The sequence below is a fragment of the Colossoma macropomum genome, unplaced genomic scaffold (genome assembly GCF_904425465.1).
Source record: "Colossoma macropomum unplaced genomic scaffold, Colossoma_macropomum, whole genome shotgun sequence".
Lineage (NCBI taxonomy): Eukaryota > Metazoa > Chordata > Actinopteri > Characiformes > Serrasalmidae > Colossoma > Colossoma macropomum.
Genome location: NW_023494797.1, coordinates 1187785 through 1214234, shown reverse-complemented (window position 1 = coordinate 1214234; position 26450 = coordinate 1187785). Strand labels below are relative to the sequence as shown.

General features: G+C 39.2%; 1 protein-coding gene across 15 annotated transcripts in view; it reads left to right on the top strand.

Moving 5' to 3' along the window:
• The window catches only part of dgkza (diacylglycerol kinase, zeta a), a 194775-nt gene that overhangs the window by 56217 nt on the left and 112108 nt on the right, over nucleotides 1-26450 (top strand). For 3 of the 15 annotated variants that reach the window (XM_036583977.1, XM_036583978.1, XM_036583975.1), the window contains exon 1: nucleotides 21054-21542. The exons of 4 other annotated variants lie outside the window; for them this stretch is intronic. The gene's annotated coding sequence lies outside the window, so the exon portion shown is untranslated. Of the gene's footprint in view, nucleotides 1-21049; nucleotides 21543-26450 lie in introns of those variants that run through there. 8 more of the 15 variants (XM_036583974.1, XM_036583976.1, XM_036583982.1 and 5 more) reach the window with 7 other exon arrangements.

Genomic DNA, 26450 nt, shown 5'->3' with positions numbered 1-26450 from the left:
GTGGCATTTCTGGATCTTGTTTATATATGATTTCTTCTTTGCATAGTAGAGTTTTAACTTACATTTGTGGATGCAGTGATGAACTTTGTTCACAGACAGTGGTTTTCAGAAGTGTTCCTGAGCCCGTGCAGTGATTTCCACTGTGGAATTACATCTGTTTTTAATGCAGTGCCACCTGAGGGCCCAAAGATCTTGGCTAGCCAATACTGGTTTTCAGCCTTGTCCCTTGCATACAGACATTTCTCTGGATTGTCTAAGTCTTTTAATGATAATATGTACTGTGGATGATGGAATCTCAAAGTTCTTTGCTATTTTACGTTGAGAAATGTCGTTCTTGAATTGTCTTTCACAGAGTGGTCAACCTCTCCCCGTCTTAACTTCCGAAAGACGCAGCCTCTCTGGGATGCTCTTTTTCTACCCAGTGATGTTACTGACCTGCTGCCAGTTAACCTTAGGGTGTTTTTTTTTAGCATTACACAACTTTACCAGTGTTTTGTTGCCCTGATTCTTCTCCCTCTCCTCCCTCTCTTTCTCCCTCATTCCTCTCCTTTTGCACTCTCCTACTGTGGTTTGAATTATGTTCGCGTTTTTATCTCATCCAGAGATGAATAGAACCAGTTACAATTGGATAGGAGTAGCTAATCCTGCTTTGTAACTAGTAAACCAGCTTCTGTGCAGATATTGGTGGTTAAGATTTTACTAGTTCCTAATAGAGTGGTTATTCCTGGGATGCAGGAGAAGGACACTGGCGCAGTGCATGAGGGATTCGCACAACCAAAGGGAACACGGTGGCGTCTGAGAGTCTCAAGTTCAGGAATGCTGACCCAATACTGGACTAAGCTCTGGGTTTGAGTGTCCTTCTTCTAACCACTGCCATTGTGCTCTGGAGGGAACACTTTCCCTCTAGTAGCAACATGGTACTTCTGTAAACTACATCATCATGCTAGTTCCCGAAAAGAATACTAGAAATCCTTGTAGAATTAAACTCCTTCCTGCATTTTCTGTATATCTGCAGTCAGAATGGGTGCTGCCGAATGTGGACACATTCATTTGAATCATTGTGGAGTTAATGGTGTAGTTAGACTTTTCAGAAGTGGGAAATTATCGAGTTGGAACTTGTTCCCCCCTTTCCACTCGCACATACAAAAAGTAACATAGCAAACGTTATGTTAACTATCGTTTGATTTTTACATTCTGTGTTGAGCTGTTTTAGTTTCACATTTCACAGTTGCGGAGAGTGTTGCACATTTACATCACTATTGTAAATACAAATTGCGCTTTGAGCCCCCCTCATGGACACCTGTACACGTGCATTTGTTGACGAGCTGAAGGATTCAGAATTCAACTCCCCTTCATGTGCACACACATGATGCAGACATATATGTTTCTAAATGTAAATAACTGAAATTCTGAGTGTAATCTGTAGTGTCCATATTCCTGTGTGACCCATGTGCATGCGAAGGGGAGCTGGAGTCTGCCAGGGAAGCAGAATTTAGCACAACACCAGCAGAAGACGAGAAAGAACCATGTTGACTTATAAAGTAGAGTAATATTACAAGATTTTATTACAAGAGAGTTCAACTTTCAAGGTCTCTCTTTCTTTTTCTCTTCCTTGCCTTCTCCGACAACATCTTCTTCGGTCTCCTCGCAGGCTCTGCCATGTCCATGCTGGGAATACTGCTTATAGGTAGCTGAAGCCATTGTTATTAGTGTGTGTTGTAAGGCCGTAAAACATTACACAGTTCTCACGAAAGATCGTTAGTCCACAGCTCCAAAGTTACATAGTGCTACGGCAGGCATTCCAGTCCCAGAGTGGCAATGACAGACACCATTCTCTCTATTACAAGTCAGTGTACTATCAAAATGATTTTGAAGCTGTTATTTTAAGGTGGAATTGTTACATAGTGTTTTTTTATGTATGGAGGCACTTGGAGAAGCGTTTTTCTCATAGCCTCTTACGAAGTTTAAGTCCTTCTTATTCACCAGCTTCTTGTTCAGATTTCCCTGTTCCACCTTAAATGGTGCAACAGTTGTTATTGTAACATCAGAATGTAACTGGCGCACCATTTAAGGTGGAACAGAAGAATTTGAACATGAAGCTGGCGAATAGAAAGCAGACTTCAGTCTCATTGTTTCTGTGGCTAAAATCAAGCTGATATGTTACTGTCTTGTCTCATGCACAACAACTCAGAACATGTAAAAATGACAGAAAAAAGTTAGATAAAAGTTCACTATTTGCTGTGAATTTCCAAGCTGATGGCCAAACTAATGACACATTGCGTTTACTTAAGACAGGAAAGTAAACAAAATAATAATTGCTAAATTAAATATTTTAACGTCTTTGCTGCTCTTGTACTCTTGAGTGAAGGCAGTAAGCAAATTGAGTAGCCACTCCCATCTCTGTCTTTTAGACTGTTATTTCTTATCCCGTGAGAATCGCTCGTAAACATCACAGATGTCCTATGGTGAACTAGCATTACCCCACCTCCCCTGCAAAACTAATCCCATCTAAATAGGGCTTTTAAGTATAGATGAATTGTGTGAAGTGGAAGATGATGATATAAAGGTTCTTGTAAGAACCTTGTTTAATTAATATAAAATTTATATTATGTGAAGATTTTTCAAACCTTTCAAAAGGTTCTTTGTACTCACAAATCTCTTTTTTAAACACAGTTCTTTGGGGGGAAAAAAGGTGGTTTGTCTATGGCATCGCTCAAAGAACCCCTTGTACCTTTTTTTGTAAGTGTGCAGAATAATCCCATGGCTCAAGAATCGCGATAATATTGTATCTCAGTGATTCCCACCGCTTGTAACCAAATGTAGTCCACTGTTTTGTTTATCAGTGGTGTAGTTTGCTTTAGGTAGATATAAACTATGTTGTAATTCTGTTTCTATCATCTGGATTATGGCATCAGTGCAGAAAGAATAGACCTGAATTATTTAGTAATTTTTCTCAGTGGAAGCTACAACATATCACTCACACACAGAGCCTTTACACACACATTCTTTTGTATCTCTCACCTTTGAGCCCACCTTTGGTAGCTCAAGTTGCAGGTTTGTGTTAAATTTGTAAAGCAGAAGGCATGTAGCTCTAACAAACCCTAACTTTAAAAAAAAAAAAACCCATGGAATCTTTGCCGAGCGTTTCTTCCATGTGCATGAAAAGGATTATAAAAACACTCTGTCAGTGGCTATGTAGGAGTCTATATTGATGTGATTGATCTGTTTTTTAGCTGTATGACCACATCGCCCTTTCTCACTCAGATTGATATCTTTGTGGATTTCTCTGTCTGTCTGGGGAAAGCTGTTATCTTTAAACAAAGCACTGACAAATTGTTACAGTGATTGCAAGCCAAGGTCCAGCCAATCAATGAAAAATGGCATGCTTCTGTTGATTTTCACCTCTTCCCAACTGATCAATATCCTTCTCTCTCAATACCCAAACAGTCACACACAAGCTTTCATATTCCTAAATAGATGATTGCTCATTCTTAGGAAAGTGGTGTGAGTGCAGTTAGGTTCTGTGCCAGCTGAAGCTTACTCAGGCTGTTTTGTTGGTGCTCGGGATTGGGAGTTGAGGATGTTCTCAAGGTGTGTGTTTCTGTCCTCATTACTTTTGTCCCTCTTCACACTGTGGCTGTTAGACTTTCTTCTACAGGAACAGCCTCTGGTCCATTAAAACACACACATGATGGCAGCACAATATTTTTGTTTGTTAATGATCATGATATTGGCCCCAGTCCACGATTCAATTCATGATACTGACTCCATGATTTGGTATTCTTACAGTAGTTTGAACAAAATTTGAATGAAGAAAAATGAGCAAGCAAGGTGTAGATATTGGTTTCATCTGATGGTTTCATCGGATCAGGCACGTGGGCAAATGATTATGGGCAACAAAAGACCATGAAGCAACCTTGGTAGCATCCTTGAAAATCATCATAATGTAGGCTACATTTCTCGTCTCTGTTCGAAGGGCCCTTCTGATTGGAACAGTCTTGGATCACTTAGTGGTCTTGAAATGCAGCCCATCTGGACCACATCCTAGCTTATGGAAATCTCCCAGCAGACAGACACAAATGTCTCTCTTTAAGTATCACTCCGCCGCAAACCTACTAGTGACGAACAGCCATTGAAAAAACAGTAAACACCACAAAGTATGATATAGAACTATAATGAATGCCATTTTGTCCTAACAGCAAGCGAGAGAGTGACAACGAGAAAACCGGTATGCTCCCATTGTAATCAGCTAAGCCGCCTACACTAGAAGAATGCCCCTTCTCTGTTTTTGGCACATCACATCACATCATTTTAAGTTCCACCTTAACAGATACTGCAGTTAAGCCAACTGGCTTTCATCAAAACGTGGTTAAACTAGCCAAAGTAAGGAGAATCTAACCCACAGGGTGGAGAAATGTGAGGTGTAAAAAAAAAAGGAAGTTTCAGTAAGTTATACCAATAATAATCTGCTGCAAGATGCTGATATTTTGTAAAAATGTGAAATATGTAGCCAATTCAAGACTTGAGCTAGTAGCTGATATGTCTGTTGTGTTTTTATGTTTTGACTTGAGCAGACTTGACTTTTTAGTGTATAATTTTTGTGACATGATGCAATACCACATTTAGCTTCATTTATAGGCAGCAACAGTGGATCTAAACTATATTTCTTCGTAAATGTTAACATTTCAGGCTAATCAGTTGTGATCTTCATTGTCTCATAAGCTGATAAGAAATATCAATAATGAAACTGTGGTATGATCATGCGCTCAAGATATGGCACTCTCTCTCTTGTATTATTGCGTAATTATGTCCTATTATCACCCTAACAAATCTCAGAAGCTTCAGATGTGTTGCTGTGGATGAATGACTTGATTAAAATGGAAGACATTTTGGTCAAAAATAATATCAATCAAGGATTCACTTATGTGTTTTAATACATTGCACATTATATTTTTATATTCTATATTCTAATTGTGGTGCTGAAATTTTGTCCATGTCCTGCAGTCCTAGCACATATACACTGTCATCAAACACACGCACATGCTATCAAATCTATACTCACACATCATAAAATAATCACATATACAAGGTGTACAGACCATAAATACAATGTTTCTTTATAAAACTGACATTTATTCCCAGTAAATATATCAACATATGTTGTGTTTTAGTTTACCTAGTTCATTTCTTCATCCCTTGTTCCAGTCACCACTATAAATCTCTTTCTTTCTCTCTCACCCCCCATCCCTCTTTTTCCTTTCCTCTGTTCTGAGTTGTTCTTGTTTTGTCTCCTTTAATCCTGCGGAGGGCATGCTCATGCCTTTCTGGAATCTCCGTGCTGGCCCGGGGGAAGACAGGAAAAGAATGAGTGAATCAGAAAAAGAAAGAGGGAGGCAGATCTGTGAGGAGGAATACCAAAAATAGGCAGCTTCTGCAGGGTCAGTCTTGGGTTATGAAGGCAGCCCCCCTCCCTGTATGTGAGTGCGTCCGTATGTGTGGGTGCTTGTGTGTCATGCCACGAGTGCGACTCTAGAGATACTGAGTTTCTATTTCTAGTTTTGGAAGGTGCGTTAGATGTGAGAGGAAACCAGTAGCTCCAGTGGAAAAACAGATGCGCGCCTCTCCCTCTGCAAACCGAAACCTTCCTCTGTGTGTTCAGCCTGCGCTTGTGTACACATGCGTGTGTTAATGTGTTAAGGCCTGACTACTTTGAAAGTTTTGTCACCGATACAGATTTTAAAAAGCTAAAAATCTGATACCGTAATTTTTTTTTGGAAGTGTTTGGTGTGTGTAACTTAATATTTCCAAAAATGAAACAGACTTCAATAGATTTAGGTGAACAGTGATTCACTGACTGATGTAGTTGTTGTTTGTCAAATGTGAACTGATGAATATAAATGCTTAAGTTTCTTAGACTTGGACAAAGCAAAAACTGACAAAGTCTTAAATAATATAAATCTAGTAGTGCCAGGGCTTCACAACGCTCTTTAACTCTTTTGTTGGTTCCTGTTAATTCTTTGAATTCGTTTTTTTTTCATTAGATCTCTTTGTGTAATCTCAGTTATCTTCTTGCTATAAGTTAGTTTGAATGCAAGTGATTATTTTACACTGATACTGTTAAGAGTGATATAACTATATGAAACCATTAAAAATGAAAAAATTGTGATGTTCCTCATGTAGTATAATGTATACATTATACTATAAGTAGGGCAGGTGCAAATAGCATTTTACAGGCTTTGAATACTCTTTGCTAGTTCTGAATGAGTGCTTGAATACTTATTCTCAAAATCACCCTTAAAAACAATAATATTTTAAAGAATTTTTTGGTTATCTGCTAAAAAAGCCCAAACTGGCTGCGCTAGATGCATGTCCTACATCCATCAAAACAAAACAAAATTTAAAATACGCCCACGTTTTTTTTTAGCCATCTTTGCTCTTTTATCTTCAGTGGCCAAGTGGAAAGCAGCATTTGTTACGCTCTGAGGTGAGGCGGCGTAGATGTCTGGCATGACTTTATGATGCATTCAGCTAAACCAGCATAAACCATTTTCTTTATTAATAACACTTTCCACATATGAATAACTTTTCTACTCAAAGCCTTTTCTGATAGAATTTATTCTAGGCTACACATTTTTGTAGTTTCTGAATACTAAATAGAGAAGGAATAGCAACTACTTGCTAAAGACTTAATACTTGAGTATTCACGAAATAATAAAAAAAGTTGATAGCGATAAATACGTGGAACTTTAATATTCGCTTCTCAAATATTTCAGTTAAATACTCGTGTATTGGGTTTTTTGCTGATGGCGATAAATACATGAAAGTTTAATATTTACTTAAGTATTGTATTGTTTGAGCATGTATGTGTATGTTGATAGTGCTCTGAATGATACCCTGCAGTGATCAGTATTGTTTGTGTGTTTTAAGGCCATAACAAATCTTCTTCTCTGTCTCTCTCTTTCTATTTCTCTCGCGCTCTCTATGCTTCAGTAAATGCACTCGATAAGAGAGATGCCATTTTGTAAGGCTAACAGTGTTATAAATAGCGGAGAAATGGACCATGTGTGAAATCTGCCTGGAAGATACAGGGCAGGCGGCAGGCTCATATCTCTGAGCCTTCATACCTCCCTTTATAAGAGAAGCTTTTGGAGCACAGGGAGATTTCCCATTTTTTGGCATAGATTTGCTATTTTTGCACTGATAGGATTGATGAATTTCGTTTTTGAAGTGACAGAACAGCAAAAATGCAAGTGGTGCTAATTTCTGAACAGGTGAAGAAAAGGCTAAAAAAACATTAAATTGCCTTTTTCATGCGATGTGCTGTGTTGGTTTCTAATGCAACTAACCTTAACTAACATTAGGAATAGAAATGACAGCAACTTGCTTTAACTTACTACTGTGTTCTCATGGTCAATTTCATATTTCAGAATCTTTACAGTTTTAAAAAAAAAAAAGGTAGTACAGTTTTAACAAGACTGGTGTGGTTTATTAATACAAAGCAGTATTTGACAATTTTTGACTGTAAAATATAAAAATCTAGCGTGTAATTATTCTTGTAATTACTGAAAAAGCTTACAACAAAGATCTGGAAGATCAAACTGAGTATGCTTCATGATCACAGTTAGCCCTTATGTTAATGTGTGGATTGTATGTGATAGTCTATTGAACAGTGTTTGTGTTGAGTGTTATAGTTAAGTCTATGTCCCCTACTCCATTTAATGCTGGTGTTTTGCTACTTCTGGAGATGGTCTTTGAATTTTTCCTCAAGGCACACACATGTAGTAAACACACACATGCTCACACTTGTGCACTGTTTCTACACAGTTGTTCTTACATTGTAGCACATCATGGGACGTCCTGCAGCTCCTCTCCAGGCCACACACACACACTGGTCATTATTCAGGTTTAATTAGCACACTCTGTCAACCATTGGAATGAGTTGTAGCACTCCTTAGGGTGTGTGTATGTATGTATGTGCGTGTCTTTTAGAGCAGTGAGATGGAAAAGCATGTCCTTGCCCAAAGTAATGTAAGATTTCACCCTTAGAATGTGTCAGTGTGTGTGTGTGTATGTGTGTGTCTATATACATACTTGTGTTTTTCGTACTAGTACAAGGGAGGAAACAAATTTTAAAGTCTTGTGTGTGTGTGTGTGTGTGTGTGTGTGTGTATATATATATGGACCCTCAGAGCAGGTGCTATTTGGGTGGTGGATCATTCTCAGCACTGCAGTAACACTGACATGGTGGTGGTGTGTTAGTGTGTGTTGCGCTGGTCTGAGTGGATCAGACACAACCGTCCTGCTGGAGTTTTTAAACACCTCAGTGTCACTGCTGGACTGAGAATAGTCCACCAACCAAAAATATCCAGCCAACAGTGTCCAGTGGACAGCGTCCTGTGACCACCGATGAAGGACTAGAGGATGACCAACACAAACTGTGCAGCAGTTATATATATACACACACACATATATATAGTATATAATGTACTTCTTTACCACTTCTATTAGTCTGTTCATTATGAATGTGTAAAGATTATTAAAAAAACAAAAATGGAGATAAAAGCTTTTGTCTCTTGCTCTTAGCAACAATACATCTACTAGTGAATATATATAAACCCCTAGTACAATTGCTCAGGCATCCAATCAGCCAAATGTGACAGCAGCACAATGCACAAAATCTTGTAGACAGAAACGCCGTATTGATGAGAGAGGTCAAGAGAGATTGGCCAGACTTGTTCAAACTGACAGGGATGCTATAGTAACTCCACTAACCACTGTTTACAACAGGGGAGATCAGAAAATGGGTCAGACCTGATTGCGGATTGTAACAAAGCACAAGTCATATCAGACTTTTTCTTTAAACCTGACAGTTAGTTCAGTATGCTTCAGTGGCCTCCTCAGGGATTCACAGCAGTGTGCAGCTGACAGATCTGCTGCAATAACAAGTTAGCCAGACAGCTAGCTACCATAACTGATGTTAAAAAGGTCAAATAAAACTAAAGAGTGATGAACTTGACGTTAAGAACATTGTGACAATGCTTTGTGCTGTTCATCAGCGCTTTGCCACTGCCCAGTTTCAGTTTCCTAAATGCTTTAGCCGACCACGCTAATGTTATTCCTCCTAATAAACAGCCACACTCAGCTCCTCATTATTCACCGACATAACTGTAATATTTTATCTGTGTTTTCATCAATATTAACACACAAAAGTAATAAGAGGGACAGTGGAGATCGCACCTGCAGTGTCTGGGGTTATTGAAACGCTGTTAGAAAAACAAGCCTCATAAGTCAAAGAACCGTTTTCAGTATAGATAAATGTAGCATCATTATGCTAGTTATATTAAAGTATGCTGCGTTTCACTGCATAAAACAACAGACACAGATGGTTAAAACAAAGGATAAGACAGCTCTGGGGTTGTCTTAAAGTTAGGACAGCATTTAGGAAATTTTTGTCTGGTTAGGATGTTTCTGTAACACAGTTTTCTTATCTAATGTTAAGATAAGATTATGAACTTCAGAACTGTTGTTCTGTAATAGCTTATGTCCTAAATTCAGTCCTAACTGAAATTGTCATGGTGAGTAAACAGTTAAGATTTCCGACTTGGGACGTTTCTGTAATACGGCCCCTGCTTATTTGGCCTGTGATACCTAAAAACACAGTTCTAAACAGCAGTGTTACCTATGAAGGGGGCCAGTACAGTGATTGTGCAAAAACTGTTCTGTGCCTCTGCGTGTGTGTGTTTGTGTGTGTGTGTGTGTGTGTGTGTGTGAGAGAGAGAGAGAGAGACAGACAGAGAGAGAGACAGACAGAGACAGAGAGAGAGACAGAGAGAGAGACAGAGAGAGGCAGAGAGAGCGAGAGCGTGAGCGTGTGTGAGCTAGGATCTTATTCAGTGAAACTCTGGCACCACCTAGTGGAGGATTTGTGCAGGTACAGGCACAATGTGTCAAACCACTATGCCAGATATATATTTAAAGAGCAATTCCTCTAATCATTTTTTAATATTCCTCTGTATTTGAGTCATTAAGATGTAAACAATGTAATTTAGGGTAGTTTTATGTAAGTTTTGAGATAAAGTTTTGGCCTAGGATGTATTTTTAAAACCGTGCAGAGGGGTACATGCAAGGCATTTTAAGGCAAAGTAGTGTCCAAATTTAAGTAGTGTCAACATTACATATAAAAACTTCTATAGACAAATGTGTACATGTGTAGATTCGATCATCATTATGGATGGCAAGTGAAATGACTATATTTGGGTTGTGGACATTTGTAAAGAAATCCACATCAGTATTTTTGTCTACAGTGCACCATTTCACATTAATAAGCTCTGAATAGATTTGTTTACAAAGTTCTCAAGGCAGACCTTTTAGCCTAGCAGACTTCTAATGCATTTGAAATGCTGTCCATTGACACTGATCTATTTACTTGTTTTTAACCTTTATGTGTTTATCCAAATTCCACATTTGTGACCATTTACTGAGATGTGAATGTGGTTCATGCTGCTTTATCTATTCATTGTAGAAGGTAGAATTGACTCATTAAACTGGGATCAGATTTAATAACATTGGAAAGAAATAAAAATGGCTGTGCCTGACTTGTGATGGCTGTTTAGTTAGTCCTTGATGAATGTTATACTTAATAGACAAAAATATTTATAGGTGTAGTTTTAGTTTGTGTTTAGATATTGTAAAAGTTAGGTCTACACCTGAAGTATGATGATACAAATGTGTATTCCTGTATATATATGTATGTGGGTGTGAGAGAGGGAGAGCATGTGTGTATTTCCACAGTGTCATTTGGTAAGTCAACATTCTGAGCTCTGAGGCCATTCGGTTCTAATTTTAGCCAGAGCTGTGGTATAACATGCTAAATAAATAGAGAGACTTGATTCACGAACCACGCTGCATCTACAGCTCAAGTGAAACAGATTGAAACTGTTCAATGGAAGAGAATATGGATTTCCTGTCAATTAAAAAAAAATACCATGTTGCACAAAATGTAGTGACCGACAGTGCAGGTCAGTGTTCAGTGTTTCAGTTTCCTCTTCTACTAGTTTGTGCCTTTATCACCATACTGTAGTTCTCAAAATAACTAAGTGAACTTCCTAAAAAACTCAGTGACACCAAATGAGACTGCTTAGCTCACTAGTGACTGGACAATGACAGCAGATTTAGTTCCTTTTAACGTACTCAACTGCACTGATAAAAGCAGAGGGGGTTTCTGCATCTGTTTATTAGTGCTAATCTGTTTCCATTCATGAAGTCTGATCTCGCGCATCTGTTGATCAGGCCTAATCTCTCTGTATCTGTATATCAGGTCTCATCTCTCTGTAACTGTTTATCAAGTCTGGTCTTTCTGTTTCTGATCATATCTGATCTGTGCCGATCAGGCCTAATTTTTCTGTATTCATTTATCAGGTCTGATCTTTCTGTATCTATTTATCAAGTCTGATCTCTCTGTGATTGTTTATCATATCTGATTTCTGTGCATCTGTTGATCAGGCCTGATCTCTCTGTATCCATGTATCAGGTCTGATCTCTGTATACAGTCATGTGAAAAAGTAAGTGTTTGACATATGCAGGCATACCAGTATTTGATCATCAGCTAAACAGTATGTATAGATAAATGTTACATAGTACAACAATAAACAAAGGAAATTCGACTTTATTTAAAAATAAATTAACTGAGATGTCTGTTAAAAAAGTAAGTATACCCCTGGTTCTGTTTTAAATCCCCTTACAGCATTTCAAATAGATTCAGATCTGGGCTTTGACTAGGCTGTTCCACAACCCTCCATTTCGTCCTTTTGAGCCATTCCTTAGTGGATTTACTTATATGTTTGAGATCTTTATCCTGGTGGAAAGTCCAATTCTCCAGCTTCAACATTTGGCAGATGACCCTCATGGTTTTCCAAAGTCGTTATAAGATCAGTCCTGATAAACAGATGCAAGGAGATAAGTTTAGCAGGGCCAGGCATGATCTCTGTGCATCTGTTTATCAGGTCTAATCTCTGTGCATCTGTTTATCAGGTCTAATCTCTGTGCATCTGTTTATCAAGTCTAATCTCTGTGCATCTGTTTATCAGGTCTCATCTCTGTGTAGCTGTTTGTCAGGGCTGATGTCATGCCGTCTGTTGATCCCCTCTGATTTCTCTTTGTTTAGAAATTGTCTAATCTCTGCCAATTATTGTTTCCCTAAAGCACTTTAATTCCATCTTAAGTGCTACCTATCGTGCTTGGATGATCTTTGTGTTATAAAGCTTTTGGGAGCTTTGTATGATGAGCATTTTTGTATGATGGAGCTTCCTTCTCTAAAAAGGTGTCCATCAGCTCTGATCCATATAAAACGTTCTTTGTTCTGATCTCATTCAATATGATTACTAGTGACTAGGAATGCTTGTTTAATTTTTTAGAAATAATATCATATGTATGATATTCTATTGTGTTACTATAAGGCAAAAAAAAAGTACATCATCTTAGTAGTAGGTAGACACTTGAGTGATGCATTCCTCTAATCATTTTACTGTAGTTTAACTAGGCTGCCACCAAGTGTCTCCCTCATCCAATCCAAGAATAGAACTCTCCTCTGATCTTATTAGCATACTAACATATCAACATAGATTAGCAACACAGTTACAGTGACAGTTGTGTAATAATTATTGTCATAGTAGTTTTTAATAATAGCACAGTATGTGATAATTAATTAAGATATTTTAGACAAAATATTCAAGATTAAAGAAGAAATATTGTAGACCTTACATGAGCATTTGCAGCATTATACATACAACATATATTCCCGACATAACATTATGACCACCTCCTTGTTTCTACACTCATTGTCCATTGTATCAGCTCCACTTACTATGTAGGTGCACTTTGTAGTTCTACAATTACAGACTGTAGTCCATCTGTTTCTCTGCATACCTTGTTAGCCCCCTTTTACCCTGTTCTTCAGTGGTCAGGACCCCCATGGACCCTTACAGAGCAGGTACTATTTGGGTGGTGAATCATTCTCAGCACTGCAGTAAAACTGATGTGCTGGTGGTGTGTTAGTGTGTGTTGCGCTGGTCCGAGTGGAGCAGACACAGCAGTGCTGCTGGAGTTTTTAAACACTGTGTCCACTCACTTTCCACTCTATTAGACACTCCTACCTTGTCAGTCCACCTTGTAGATGTAAAGTCAGAGACGATAGCTCATCTGCTGCTGCACAGTTTGTGTTGGTCATCCTCTTGTCCTTCATCAGTGGTCACAGGACGCTGCCCACAGGATGCTGTTGGCGAGATATTTTTGGTTTGTGGACTATTCTCAGTCCAACAGTGACACTGAGGTGTTTAAAAACTCCAGCAGGACGGTTGTGTCTGATCCACTTAGACCGGCGCAACACACACTAACACACCACCAGCACATCAGTTTTACTGCAGTGCTGAGAATGATCCACCACCCAAATAGTACCTGCTCTGTGAGGGTCCAACAAAGTATGTAGAGAAACAGATGGACTACAGTCTGTAATTGTAGAACTACAAAGTGCACCTATATAGTAAGTGGAGCTGATAAAATGGACAATGAGTGTAGAAACAAGGAGGTGGTCATAATGTTATGCCTGATTGGTGTGTGTGTGTGTGTACATATATATATATATATATATATATATATATATATATATATATATATATATATATATATATATATACACACACACACACACACACAAAAGAAGCAGAGATTCTTGTGGAATGAAGGCCAGATGATGATGGTGCTTTGGAGGTGATAGAATGGCTCAGATATGTGAAGGAGTGCACATCCTGCACCATGACACCGTCCTCTAATAGCTCTGATTCATCTATTCGCAATTAGCACTGCAGCTAAAATGAATATTACACATCATTAATCTGAGATGGTAATCCTTAATGGAGCTTGATAATGATTTTGGGCTACATTTATTAGAGACAGTTTTACTATGCTTCACTCAGAGTTATTTTGTTTATACTTGTTTATACTAGACTGTAATACATCATAGGCATGTGGTTTTGTTATGTTTTGTCTTGTACGCGTTTGTGTACATTTGTATGCATGTGTTTATGACAGTACATTAATGCACCAATCATTATTGCAGCGTTGGCCCGTGCTGTATGATAATTGCATTTCATTTAGAAACATGCCTGGTGTATCAATATCAAGTGTCCCTAATTATAACAGCCCTCTAACAAATCACAGTAATGTGCACTGAGTGTTCTGGGAGCACGCTGAGCAGTCTTGCAATTTCCCATAAACGCTCTGATGAATCACATACATTCATACTACCATTACGGTCATGAATTGTGTTTTAAACCACTATGTCACATGGCAATACCACAATACCAAGTATTAAATAGGGCCCAACCGATATGAAAATTTTATAGCCAATACTGATTAAGAAGCTAAAAAGCTCATATATAATTTTATAAACTCAAAAATTAACCAGGCTCCAGTAGTTTTAGTTTAGCAGTGCTGTACTGACTGATATAACTGTCAGTTGTTGATGAATTGTCAAATATGATTATCTCTTCTCACCTGTCACATTCTGTTGATTTAAGGCAGGAGGGAGAGTCTTGCCCCCCAGAGAGTCTTGGACTCCCAGCCACAGTTTACTGTGATAGAGCCAGTTTTTGAACTTGCATCTCTCAACACTTATGAGGCCCGAATTGACCGTTTATTATAGGATTTAACCAATAAAGAGATTTTTTCATTCAACAGCTCATTTTCCATGATTGTCAAGGCCATTAAGGGTTAGTTAGCATGGAAGTGCTGCAGACTCTATGTCCAATTTTGACTAGCAAGAGTGCCTGAGACAATGTACCAGGCAATTACTTGTGAGACATCCAACTTGCTACTGCTCCTTACCTATCCTTGTTACTTGGTGTTACAGGGTTATAATGATTAATTTGTATGTCACTCTAGATAAAAGCATCTACCACATGCCGTAAATGTAAATGTATCTCTGAATGTGAAAGAAAGCTCAATGCCTTTAAAGAGTCTTTAGTACAGTTCAAACCAGGATATAATAAAATAAGGAGAACTCAAAAGACAGTTTGCTGCGACGCTGTAGTAAAATCAAGGGAAAATAGTTAATGAAATCAGAGGAATTTGAATTAGATTGATTGGGGAAAGAACTGATTTGGGAGACAATGACATTTTTGGGGGAAGTAAGATGAAAAACAGAAGTCCCCCTAAATAAGGTCTAGAATCTCCCCAGGTGGAGCCTGTGTCTTATGTTTTGCTCACAGTTTCTAGTCCAAAGAAGGAAGCATAGAAAGACAGCTGCAGTTGGATAAAGGCTACCGCACACTGGAGGAGCAGCTCTGCGCTGTGCTGCCAGAGAGCTTGTGGTGCCACATTTTTATTTTGCGAATTTAGTGAATTTATCAGATTTGGTATCAGCTAACACTTCACATACTCGCTGTTTTTGAGCTGAAAGGCGTGCAGTGAAATAGATTACGATGTCACTAGTTATGTTAGCTGAGGTGAAAACAAACGACTGATATTCGTCTGTTTATCTTGAAAACTTTAGATTGATGTTTCTTGGTGTAAAGGTACGTGTCACTCTCCTGTATTTTTTTAGGGGGTAATATTTGAATATTTTTCAAGCAGTATGTTACAATCAAAATATTGCAAATATCAAATTTGACTGAAATGCCCATCACTAGTATGTGTGCATGTGTGTGCTTTAGTGTTTGAGATTGGTGGTGTTTAACTTACAGGGCAGACGGAGTCAGTATCACTGGATTCGATTGACAGCTGGCCCGAGGTGCAGGCCACCTCTGACAGTCAGTGATGAGACGTGACAGCCAATCAGCGGAGGCGGCGGTTGCCTTGGGGACAGTTAGGCGGGATCTGAGTATTGGCCCAGTGTTGCTGGGTGTTCTGTGGGGGTCACACTCAAAGTGTCTTGATACATTAACTCTAAGGCCCTGTCACACACACATACTAACACACATTACTCACACCTACGCACAACATGCTCTGTTTACCTGGTGAGTCACCTTCCTTTGCTCTGGCAATATTGCATGTGAAACAGTCATGCAAAAAAAAAGAATTGCTCTCTCTCTCTCTCTCTCGTTCACTCACCCTCCCTCCTGCTGTTGTCTTGCTTAGAGACGGAAGTCTAAATATAAAAGTCACTGTTTAGCGAATATTTAGTGTTGATAAAATGCAGATGAAACACCCCGCGGCCTGGCCTGCGTCTCAGGCCATCGTCAGCCGGCATCACGCTCGGTCTCACCTACGGCCGCTCGCTCGCGTGGCTGTGCCATCTTTACCTTTTATGGCTGGGGAAAGCACTCATGCGGTACTTCTTTGATGAAGCATCTGAGAGGAACAGTTTGTGGTGTGTGTATGTGTGAGTGAGCGAATGAGTAAGTGAGTGAGACAGAAACAGAAAGGAGGGTGGGTTAGTGAACATATGTGGGTTCAGGTGCAGGGGAAGGAAGTGTACAGTGTGTGTATGTGTGTTAGTGTGTGTGGAGAGGCACATGCAGAGTGTCGCGCTGTGGCTTTTTGTTTTTCGGTAAACGGCTTATTCACTGTCTTCGCTTTCCTGCAAACACAGCGCATTCTGTTCTCTCAGCCTGTGTAATACACTCCCCCACTAAAACACACTCACTCCTTCATCTGATGGGGAGATTAGCTTACTGTCATAAGTGCTGGTGAAAAAAAAACGACCGTCCTATTTAGGTTTCTGCTTTGGTTTGATTTATTTTTTTTCTCATAGGAAACACAATAGAGAAAATTCATATAAAGAACAAGTATTCAGTACAGTACTACATTCATGATTCACAATAATTTGACCAAAGTTTGAATTAAGAAAAATGATGACTGTGTCTTTGCTGTTCAACAGACCTCTGTAGTTGTCTGAGTCTAAAAGTTTTATGTTCATGGGGAAAATGAATGGTTTTTGTAAATCACTGCTATCACATCCTGTAGTAAACAAAAATGTTCCAAAGCTGTTACGTTTTGTCCTGTACACTTTTTTCTTGTATGATATAGATCTTCAGAAATAAGGCTGCTAAGTAGTCAAAACACAAGTTTGAGAGGATTTATTGTCATTTCAGCTGTATGCAAGTACGCAGTGAAACAAAACAACATTCCTCCAGGACCATGTTGCAACACAAAAACATGAGTGCAAACCAATACAGTATACACCGTGCAGGCAGTACGGTGCAATAAGTACAAATGACTTATAATCAATTCAAAACAAGACCAGTGGATGCAGGACATACAGTGTAGTACTGTACACAGTACTGAAAGTATGTAATGAGGTTGTGCAAAGAAAAATGAACCATACTATGACATATGGGCATCAGCTGATAACGTAGCATATGTGAACATAGTGGTCACTGCGGTAGCAGCCATAACAACAGTAACGGAATACTGTGTTGGTTAATACATTATTCTAGCAGCAGATATTGTTATAGAAAAATGTGGAAAAAAATGCAAAAAAGTGTGGGATAAAAGAATTATATTAAATGCATTGTCCCTATGAAGTACAAAATACAAAAATTAGATACAGTGCCTCAGACATTGATTTGGAATTGCAGGAAGCAGGAAACAGGGAACAAGATGGTGTCCTTTGAGTGTATGTAGGTGTGTGTGTGTGTGTGTGTGTGTGTGTGTGTGTGTGTGTGTGTGTGTGTGTGTGTGTGTATGAAGGTGTCTGTCAGTTCAGTCTCTGGGAGTTAAGGAGTCTGATGGCTGGAAAAAAGCTGTAGCACAGTTAACTGTGAGGGTGCAAATGCTACAGTACCTTCTTCCAGATGGCAGGAGAGTGCGAGGTGTGTGGGGTCATCTACAATGTTCATGGCTGTACAGATACAACGTGTGGTATGTCTGTGATTGAGGGAGGAGAGACCCTGATCATCTTTTTAGCTGTGCTCACTATTCACCGAAGGGTATTTCTTACTCTACGATACTCGACGAATATTGCTTTTCCAAGCACTACAAGCAAGAGTCTTACATGAGGGTGTGGCCGAGGAACTGTCTTAAGGACAGTGGGGCTGTAACATTACTCAAGCCTCATCTGACATACACAACACTAGTGCAACCCAGTCCAGTAGATGAAGTTTGTACTTAATGCCAAAGTCTTCAGTAAGTCTTTGGTTACTGTAGTTAGTTTCAAACTATCCTTTCACTTAATTTGGGTGCATCACCTCTCCATAAGCCACGTCTTAACTAGTAACAGCTACTGCATACACAGTGACGAACACTGCTTTAACATGACGATAACATGTTCAGACCCAATCAATAAACATGCTGCTGTGCCATTATCCATAATAGCAGTGCTTCTCAATCCTGATCCTGGAGGCCCACTATCCGGCGCATTTTGATGCTTGTCCTGCTTTAACACACCCACTTTAACTGAATAATGCGCTGTTAATGAGCTGATCAGTTGGATCAGGTGTGTTGGGAGCAGGGAAAACTCCAAAAAGTGCAGAACAGTGGGCCTCCCGGACCAGGGTTGAGAAACACTGCACTATAGAAGAGGAGAATGTGAAAAAGTTACCATAAATAAACTCGGTGCATGTTAGCTATAGTCTCACTGAAGCTGGAGCTATGGATGTTATTTTCATGTTTGGAGTTGTAAGTTAAATCTGCATCATGTTTAGAGCTGAAAATAATACTGCAGCACACAGGGTTGATTGTTTATTAGCTTACTTTACAAAAAAGTGACTTTAGCAATTAGCGTTTTTTGGTTGGGTAATGTTTTTGTATTTTTTCTGCTACCTTTTTACACACAGTATAAAGGACATGAGGTATTTTCAAATTATGTCTAAAACTGAAAAACAACAAAAATGGAGGTTTTGGTCTGACAGCAGCAAAATATTTAGGGGTCCAGAAGAAAAATAAGTTGGTGCAATCCATTTTGTTTTATTACTGTGTAAACTTGAACTCAATAAATACTTATAAACACTAAATGTTATAACTTGTAGCTAATTACTAATTTGCAAGTTAGTTAAACTAAATTAGTTCAACTAAGAAAACTTTGACATGCCTTGCGTTCTCCATATTTGGCTCTGCATAAAAGGTATTTTTACAAAAAAGCTCACAAAACTTGCAAGTTAGTTCCATTTTACACACGTGTCTGTGTATGTGTATGTGCTCAGTTTAACTGCTCTGGCAGTGCTTTCACTCTGAGAGTTCCACTAATAACACAGTTCAACCGCCTCACAAGAAATGACATCTCATACACACCCACACACCAACACACACTCATGTTAATGTTGGTTGGAGGCTGTTTGTGGTTGATGTCCTCCAAGTTAGGAGAGAGAGTGTGTGTGTGTGTGTGTGTGTGTGTGACAGGGTAACCTTGCTCTGGGCTCGGTCGTGTGTGTGAATGAGAGTCAGTCAGAGCAGAGCGATGTGCTCTCTGTATCAGAGAAAAGAGATCTTCACTTTTTTGGTTTGTTTTTCACCATGCTGAAGAAAACAGTTCAGTGTTTAGAATCGGAGAATCAGTGTTTGAAGTGACAGTGATGGGTCTCCCTGTGTGTCCCAGGCACAGGAGGCTGAGCAGAGTGTGTGCACGCACATGTGGCCATGTTTTCACTGTCTCAGTTATTCCTCTCACACAGAGGAAGTGAGGCTCAACTAGTCAACTCTGTGCAAAGTCTCTCTGAGTCCCGCTCTCTCTGTCTGTCTTTCTCTTTTCTCTGTCGTCTCCATGTCTCTTTCTCCATCCTATATCTGTTTTTCTTCTCTCTCTCTCTCTGTTTCCCTGTCTCTCTGTCTCTCTTTCTCTCGCTCTCGCATGCAAATCCAATTCCACAAACATTGGTACAGTAGGTTAAATGCTAATAAAAAGCAGTAACTAATAAATACTATTTGACCTGTACTGTACTGAAAACAGTGGAAAAACCTTTTTTTTTGTAAATATACGCTCATTCCAACTTTAATGCCTAAAACTCTTTCCAAAAGAGTTGGGACATTTGGCTTTGTGTAAAAGATGTTTTTCCAAAAAAAGCGTACAAACCTAGTGGCAGCACGTTACATCACCTTTCCTTTTAACAACACTTGGTAATCATTTAGGAGTTGAAGACATATACTGATCCAGTTTTGAAAGCATATTTATTTTGGGCCATTCTTCTGTTGTTCAAGTCTTCAGCAGTGCAGCCGTACAGGGCCTTCACTATCATATTTTGAGCTTAATAAGCCGCATGTTTTCAATGGGAAATGCCTGGGCTGCAGGCAGTCATGTACAGCACCTGCACTCTCTAATTACGCAATCTTGCTGTTGTAACACGTGCAGAATGTGGCTTGGCGTAGTCATGTTGAAATAAGCAAGGTTGTCTCTGAAGAAAAGGCAAAAAATGCCTAAAAGGCAGCATATGTTGCTCCAAAATGTGTTCAGCACAAATGCTTTCACAGAGGTGCATGTTTCCCACTAGCACACTGCTATACCACGACAAACCCTGGCTTTTGAACTTTACACTTGGTAATAATCTGGATGGTTCTTTTCTTCTTTGACTTAGAGTCCATTATTATCCATTACTGAACAGTTGACTCGTCAGACCACAATACACGTTTCCACTGCATCAGTCCATTTCGCATGAGCTCCAAGAAGTTGGCAGCATTTCTTGGAGTTGTTGACGTATTCCTTCCACTGTATGGATTCCCTGAATATCTTGATGATATTATGCACTGTAGAGGGTGAAATACCTAAAATCCTTGGAGTCCCTGGCTGGGGGTGTTTTTTTTTTTGGATTGTTGGATTTTTTGCTAATGCAGAAGTGGCAAAGTGGTTAGCCTTGACCCATCCTTGCTCATAAAGAACTCAGCCTTTCTTGGATGCTCTTTTTTTTTTACCCCAGCATGATCGTGTCAGCTGCTTAGGATGTTTTTTTGAACATTTCACATTTCATGTTTCTGGTCTACTATCCAAACTTTTTGGAACATGTTGCATTCAATTTCAGAAAAAAACATATATTTACAAAAAAAAAAAACAAACAAACAATGAAGTTGAAAAGGAAAAACATTACATATCTTGTTTTTTGACTGTTGGCATTCAAATACAGATCAAAGTAGATGTATAAATCATCGGTTTCAAATTTTATTTCCATTTTACCTACTGTCCACACTTTTTTGGAATTGGGGTTTTAAATCGGTCTGTTAATCAGTCAGTGCACATACACATACACACTTAACCACTTTTAAACATTTTTAAAACAGTATTATTTTGCTAATATAATAACTATTTATGTGTCAAACTGTTCTTTACTATTATATTTACACGCATTAGAAACTGTTCCTTATATTCCTCATTACTGCTCTCTCTCTCTCTCTCGCTCTCTCACTCACTCTCCTTTACCCTCCCTCTGATGACACTCCCACTCCAACAAGTCTCTGTGTGTGCAGGCTGCCTGCTCTCTGTCACTCCTGTCTTCCTCGCTCCTTCTCTCTCTCTCTTTCTCTTCCTCGTTCTCTCTCACTCTCTTTCTGTCTTGCCGGACTAAAAGTTGTTCTGGGAAACGAGGGAAGGGATTTTCCAATGATCTCTCCCCTACGGCAATCAGGTTGTATTCGCCTGGAGCTCCTGTGCTCTCTTTTAAGCGCTCTGATATGACTGTGTGTGATCTTGTGTATGTGTGTGTGTGTTTGTGTGTGTATGTGTTTGATGGCTGGCTGTAGCTGAATACAGTGCTGCATCTTTAATCTGAGACAAATGCTGTGTTGGTTGGGTTGAGCTCTGTGTTGAGGCAGATTGAGCTGTGTTGTGACCGGTTTAGTCGTCATGGAGGAACCTTGTGCTCACAGGAGTTCTCATGTGCGTCTGACTGCATGTGTGGAGGAAGATTCAGTTCAGTTTACATAGCTTTATTGCTATGACTAACAAGTACAGTGTTGCCAAAACATAGTAACTGTTCTGTAGAAGTAATAGCAGGTGAGGTGCTATATGCATTTAAATTGATAAGGATTTGGGCTAAGTTTAGAGTTGTTCTCACTTTTTTGTTTGTTCGTTTGTTCTCGCTCTCTCTCTCTCTGTGGAGGGAGTTACTGTATGGGTTTACATAGAATTGGAATTATATCGGAATTACATAGAATTGTGAATATACTTAATTGTAAATTTTTCCTCTCTCTCTCTCTCTCCCTCCCCCTTCTCTCTCCCTCCCTGTAAGTCTCTTTTTCTATCTCTCTCTCTCTCTCTCTCTCTCTCTCTCTCTCTCTCTCTCTCTCTCTCTCTCTCTCTCTTTCTCTTTCTCTTTCTCTTTCTCTGTCTCTCTGTCTGTCTATCTCCCGCTCTCTCTCTCCCTGTGTGTGTGTGTGTGTGTGTGTGTATGTGTGCCAGACTGTTGCATTCTGTACCCTTTCCAGCACTGTCACCCAAAAATAATACATCATTATATCATTGCATGGATGGACACACATACACACATCTCTCTGTTTCTCACTCACACTCTCTCTCCAAAAGGACAAGTGTTGAGAAAGGCTAATGATTAAACCACAGTGTTGGAAGACTACACACACACCAAACAGAGCTCTGCATAGTACACTCTTGTAGGAAAGAGCAGTGGAAAGATTTCATAATGAAGCACAGTAAAGTACAGGAGAGGAAAGGAGAGCATGCCACAGTCACGGTGAAAAGTACTGGAGCAGCAGTTTCTTCTTAAAGCAGACCGGCGTTAAAGTACAGCATCTACTTCTAATAGAGTCAGACTCACCAAATCTGAGGCAGTCTGATGGCTGGCTAAGATAGACCGTCTCTGTGAGCCACAACTCTGCAACCCCTATCGTTTTACATACACTGTACTTTTTCACTACTTTTAATAATACATAATGAGTATAATAAACTAATACACTCACACTACAATTTTGGGTGTCTGCTTTGCTGCCCACAGCAGGCACATAATGACATTCCATTTAAAACGCAATGTGAATGTTGAGCAGCCCAGTCAGAGCTACTTCGATGGGGCAACAGGAGAAAGAATGTTCTCTCTGTTTAACGTTATATTATTGCGTAGCTGTATGGAGAACATGGAATACATTGCACTTTTCTCTGTGTGTGTGTGTGTGTGTGTGTGTGGAAATATACACAGGGATGGACATTTCCGTCAGTTCTGGTAGTCAAATAATTACAGTCCCTCCCAGCCACACACCAGACAAGTCAGGCAGATGCCACCAGAGTCAATGATGCTGCTCAGCACTGTAGTATTACTGTAGTATATTAAACTCAGACCCAGATCATACAGTTCATCGTAGGTGAAATATGGCTTGAAATGTACACCTAGAACATTGTCAATCTAAAGTCAGTGTGTAATTAAAATGCATTTTTCTTCCTTATGACACATTTCAGAGTGAAACAGGAAATAATTGTGGGCGGGATATAATTTTTTTCTTCAGGCTTTGATTGGATTATGAAAAGCAGGCATTCCAAAGCGAAGAAAGAGTCAGACACAGTCAGCAGAATCCATCTGTTTTGCAGAGAACCCAAAAATAATAGAATTGACATTTGATGTGTAATTTCTGTAGTTCCTGAAACATGATTCAATATTTGTTAAGAGTCTGATTTTAATATCAATATTAACTTTTTTAGACGTCGATGAGGTGAAACGTTGGTTAGGCTAGCCTTTTAGCTCCCGCGTTGCTCTTGCTTTTCTTACATTTCCACATTTCCAAGACCAAGAGAAACTTCAGGAAAAATGAAGTCAGATTATATTTATATAATGATAACATATTAATCACATGATTAGACAGTGATCACATATTAAATAAATCAGTGTGCAATTGTAACTACATAATGTGCCTGAGAAAGAGAAAGACTTTGTGTGTGCTTGTGCATCGTCCTCATCATCAGCTGAACACCTCATAACATGGCAGAAAACATTAGAAAACAGTGTAATTACTGCCAGATATTTACTACCTTACTCGTTAACATGAACAAGAGTAAAATAACTCATACATGATTATTTTTGAAACTGGTCCTAAACCAAAATTGAAAGTGAGAAAGTAAGTCAAGTGACGAGAAGAAGAGATTTCTTTCACAGGCTAACCAACTGCATACGTGCAGCAAGAGCTGAGGTGATGGCTCGTGTTCTTGCTTGATGTTTGGTCAGGATGGTGGAAGGTGGAGGAAAACCGTGCTAAGATATATTATTGGTTTTCCTGCTTGCTGGACACTATGACATAACCAAACATCAGAAGGCCTTTAGATGTGGGCAAAAAATCACTACACTTTAAAAATTAAAAAATTATGGAGAACAAGACCTTTGTCTTTTGAATGACTTGACACAATGGATTATGAACTACAGAGATAAAAAGTGGGAATGCATCAATACAAATACTGGTGTCGGGTATTGGGCTGATACCGCACTCCTCATACTTTACTATAAAAATTCAGCATTCGATACTAGCATTCCGGTACCTGATGATACCATGTGAAGTAAGCAGAGTGTACACTGCTGTGCTAAAGAACAAATGCAGTCAATGCGTAGGTCAATTTAAACATTCTGCCTTAGCAGATTCCCGTCAGGAATACATTGTGTGATTTTTAGCCTGTTTTTTAACTGCTTCTCCAAAACTGGTCTAGACACGTAAGTCAGCTTAATGGCGGTGATAAAGTTGACATACAAAAATCTGTATATGCCATGTTTGCTCTGTTAGGCTGAAAAGAATAGCGAGGTATAAATGTTAACACAGTGATTTTTTTGTAAAATAGGCTGTAGAGAGACCATATTGTCCTACCGTGAACATCACCACTTGGCTTTAGCTTCAGTGCACAGTGTTAGCAGCCCTGCTGGATCAGTTTCTCAGTGTGTTTGCTTATTACTTAGTTTTTAATGGTAGTTTTTAGCGAGCTGCAGTAGTCTTTCTTTGCTTCCTGCTTTGGACTAAACAGACTAGAAAACCGAAACCACTGCTCTCTGGTGAGGAATAGAGTTCAGACATCTCATTGTTCTTCAGTATGAGAACATATGATGTTAGAGAGAAGCTAATTTGCCTATTAAAAATTCTAATTAACTATTTGAATTTTTTAAAAATTCTGTCGCTGTTTGACTATTCTGAAAAACTCTAACGCGTCCCTTATATAGATGAATCAGTGTCAAGGCCCGGGTCCAGTCCCATCAAAACTTCATTGGCTTTGGGCATGAGGAGCACGTTTTGTTTTCTTGACTCCCAAGTTGATATAAGGTTTGGAAACCCTTCAAAGTTGATTTTGGCTCTTCTTGAGTATGTATACGCATATCTTGCGGTTGTGTGTGTGTATATTGGCCTGGAATGGTGGAGCTGAAGTATCAAGCTTATTTAATATCCAGCAGCTGTGACATTGCTCTCATGTAAATATTTACCCTGACAGAAATGAATGACTGCTCTTTCTCGCACTCTCTATCTCTGTTTCTCCCCATAGACCTCCATTCATTCTGCTACTCTTAATCTTTCTAGAGGAGACGCCGCTCAAATTTGAAGAACTTTTGCTATTGAATAATCTGCAGATTATTTTGACAATTAATTGTGAAATTAAAGTTTTTAAAATTGCCGCCTGAAAAAAATAGACTTAAATGAACAATAACATGCCATTTTTAAATAAAGATTTACAAAGAAAAGAACACTATGGCTAGAACAGCGTATAAACGAGTTTGTAAATCCAGTGCTGTGGAGAACAGCTTTATTAATGTGGCTAGGTAATCAAATACATAAGCTTATTCAGTATATATTTAGTATACATAAGCTTATTTAGTTTACATCTTTGCATTTAATTATTACACTTTGTAGAATGTGTTTTGTTTTAAATGTGCAAATGTGTGAAAATGCATTTTTACAGACAGCAATGCTGGGAAATAACACACAGGTCAAACCCACTCTCTTTCTCCCTCGCTCTCTTGCTCTTTCTCACTGTGTAACCTTGTCCCTCTCTTTTTGTCTCTCTCTCTCTCTTTATCTCTCTCCCTTTTCCCCTCTCTCTTCATCTCAATCTGTCTCACTAACACTGCTTCAAGTTAACAGATTGTTTCGGTTTCTGCACATATGCAAGTTAACACACATGCTGCCCTTCACACTTCAGCACTGAGACATGTGGAGAATCAGTGTGGGCCCTACTTTGTGCCACTTGTCTTTATAAAACACACACACTCACACATGCTGTGGAAGATGCTGGAGAGCTGATTGGATGAGTTATGCTGAGTTGCACTGGTGTAATGGTCAAACTTCTAAGAATCTGAAAAGTGGATGAGAACAATGATAATACAGCATCGCTTTATATGCCTTGTGTGTGTTTGTGCGTGCAGACACATCCATCGCTTCCACTTTCCCAAGGACTTTAGGAACAACCCACTAGGGACTGCTGTGTGATGCGCACACACACACTCAGAAAAACACGCACACACTGACTGAGGTCACTGCCAGAGGTTTGCACGATAAAACTGGGAATGCACTACGCAACTTTCAAAATCCTAACAGATTTAGAAACAGAGAGCATCACACTTTTT